At 44.6% G+C, this 2,498-nt stretch overlaps 1 long non-coding RNA gene across 1 annotated transcript; it reads left to right on the top strand.

The window, feature by feature from the left end:
• The first annotated feature begins 738 nt into the window (after window positions 1-738).
• Window positions 739-1,129, top strand: LOC121864706. Its single transcript, XR_006088641.1, has 3 exons — window positions 739-791; window positions 993-1,054; window positions 1,113-1,129. It is a non-coding gene; the product is annotated as an uncharacterized LOC121864706 (long non-coding RNA).
• The last annotated feature ends 1,369 nt before the right edge of the window (window positions 1,130-2,498 follow it).

Here is a 2,498-nt window from a genome sequence, read left to right as displayed (position 1 = left end):
AGACATGTTCTGAGTGTTATGCTAGGGTGTAGAGAATGTTCTGGAGTGTTCTGCTAGGGTGTAGAGAATGTTCTGGGTGTTATGCTAGGGTGTAGAGAATATTCTGAGTGTTATGCTAGGGTGTAGAGATGTTCTGAGTGTTATGCTAGGGTGTAGAGAATGTTCTGAGTGTTATGCTAGGCGTAGAGATGTTCTGAGTGTTATGCTAGGGGTGTAGAGAATATTCCTCTGAGTGTTATGCTAGGGGTGTAGAGAATGTCCTGAGTGTTATGCTAGGGGTGTAGAGAATGTTCTGAGTGGTTATGCTAGGGTGTAGAGAATATTCTGAGGTTATGCTAGGGTGTAGGGAGAATGTCCTGAGGTTATGCTAGGGTGTAGAGAATATTCTGAGTGTTATGCTAGGGGTGTAGAGAATGTTCTGAGGTTATGCTAGGGTGGAGAATGTTCCTGAGTGTTAAGTGCTAGCTGTAGAGAGAATGTTCTGGGTGTTATGCTAGGGCTGTAGACATGTTCTGGAGTGTTAAGTGCTAGGGTGTAGAGAATGTTCTGAGGTTATGCTAGGGTGTAGAGAATGTCTCGAGTGTTATGTGCTAGGGGTGTAGGAGATGTTCTGAGTGTTATGCTAGGGTGTAGAGATGTTCCAGTGTTATGCTATGGTGTAGAGATGTTCTGAGTGTTATGCTACGGTGTGAGAATGTTCTGAGTGTTATGCTAGGGTGAGATGTTCTGAGTGTTATGCTAGGGTGTAGAGAATGTCCTGAGTGTTATGCTAGGGTGTAGAGATGTTCTGAGTGTTATGCTAGGGTGTAGAGATGTTCTGGAGGTTATGCTAGGCATAGAGAATGTTCTGTGTTATGCTAGGGTGTAGAAAATGTTCTGGAGTGTTGGTGCTAGGGGTGTAGAGAATGTTCTGCTAGGGTGTAGAGAATGTTCTGGAGTTCTGCTAGGGTGAGAATGTCCTGAGTGTTATGCTAGTGTAGAGATGTTCTGAGGTGTTATGCTAGGGTGTAGAGATGTTCTGAGTGTTATGCTAGGGTGTAGAGAATGTCCTGAGGTTATGCTAGTGTAGAGATGCCTGAGTAAGTTATGCTAGGTGTAGAGAATGTTCTGAGTGTTATGCTAGGGTGTAGAGAGAATGTCCTGAGTGTTATAGGGTGCAGAGATGTTCTGAGTGTTGTTAGTGTAGAGATGTTCTTGGAGGTTATGTTAGGGTGTAGAGATGTTCTGATGTTATGCTAGGGTGTAGAGAATGTCCTGAGTGTTATGTTAGGGTGTAGAGATGTTCTGGAGTGTTATGCTAGGGTGTAGAGATGTTCAGTGTTCTGCTAGGTGTAGATGTTCTGAGTGTTAAGTGCTAGGGTGCAGAGAATGTCCTGAGTGTTATGCTGGGGTGTAGAGATGTTCTGGAGGTTATGCTAGGGTGTAGAGATGTTCTGAGTGTTGGTGTTAGGTGTAGAGATGTTCTGAGTACATGCTAGGGGTGTAGAGAATGTCCTGGAGGTTATGCTAGGGTGTAGAGACGCTGTTCTCAGTGTTCTGCTAGGGGTGTAGAGAATGTTCTGAGTGTTATGCTAGGGTGTAGAGATGTTCTGAGTGTTATGCTAGGGTGTAGAGATGTTCTGAGTAAGCGTTAGGGGTGAGATGTTCTGAGTGTTATGCTAGGGGTGTAGAGAATGTTCTGGAGTGTTATGCTAGGGTGTAGAGATGTTCTGAGTGTTATGCTAGGGTGTAGAGATGTTCCTGGAGTGTTATGCTAGGGTGTAGAGATGTTCTGAGTGTTGTTAGGGGTGTAGAGATGTTCTCAGTGTCTGCTAGGGTATAGAGAATGTTCTGGAGGTTATGCTAGTGTAGAGAATGTCCTGAGTGTTATGCTAGGTGTAGAGATGTTCTGAGTGTTATGCTAGGGTGTAGAGAATGTCGTCCTGAGTGTTATGCTAGGTGTAGAGAATGTTCTGAGTAAGCTATGCTAGGTGTAGAGAATGTCCTGGAGTGTTATGCTAGGGTGTAGAGATGTTCTTGAGTGTTATGTGCTAGGGTGTAGAGAATGTCCTGAGGTTATGCTGGGGTGTAGGAGAATGTCCTGAGTGTTATGCTAGTGTAGAGATGTCTTGAGTGCTATGCTAGGCAGAGATGTTCTCAGTGTTCTCAGGGTATAGAGAGAATGTTCTGAGTGTTATGCTAGGGGTGTAGAGAATTTGGAGTGTTATGCTAGGGTGTAGAGATGTTCTGAGTGTTATGCTAGGGGTGTAGAGAATGTCCTGAGTGTTATGCTAGGGGTGTAGAGAATGTTCTGAGTGTTATGCTAGGGTGTAGAGAATGTCCTGAGTGTTATGCTAGGGTGTAGAGATGTTCTTGAGTGTTATGCTAGGGTGTGGAGAATGTCCTGGAGGTTATGCTAGGGGTAGAGAATGTTCTGGGTGTTAGCGCTAGGGTGTAGAGAATGGTCCTGAGTTATGCTAGGGTGTAGAGATGTTCTGAGTGTTATGCTAGGTGTAGAG

This window comes from Homarus americanus, unplaced genomic scaffold, assembly GCF_018991925.1.
Source record: "Homarus americanus isolate GMGI-L3 unplaced genomic scaffold, GMGI_Hamer_2.0 scaffold57965, whole genome shotgun sequence".
In the NCBI taxonomy this organism is placed as follows: domain Eukaryota; kingdom Metazoa; phylum Arthropoda; class Malacostraca; order Decapoda; family Nephropidae; genus Homarus; species Homarus americanus.
Note: the sequence above shows the minus strand (reverse complement) of the source record. Positions and strands in the feature narration are given on the sequence as shown.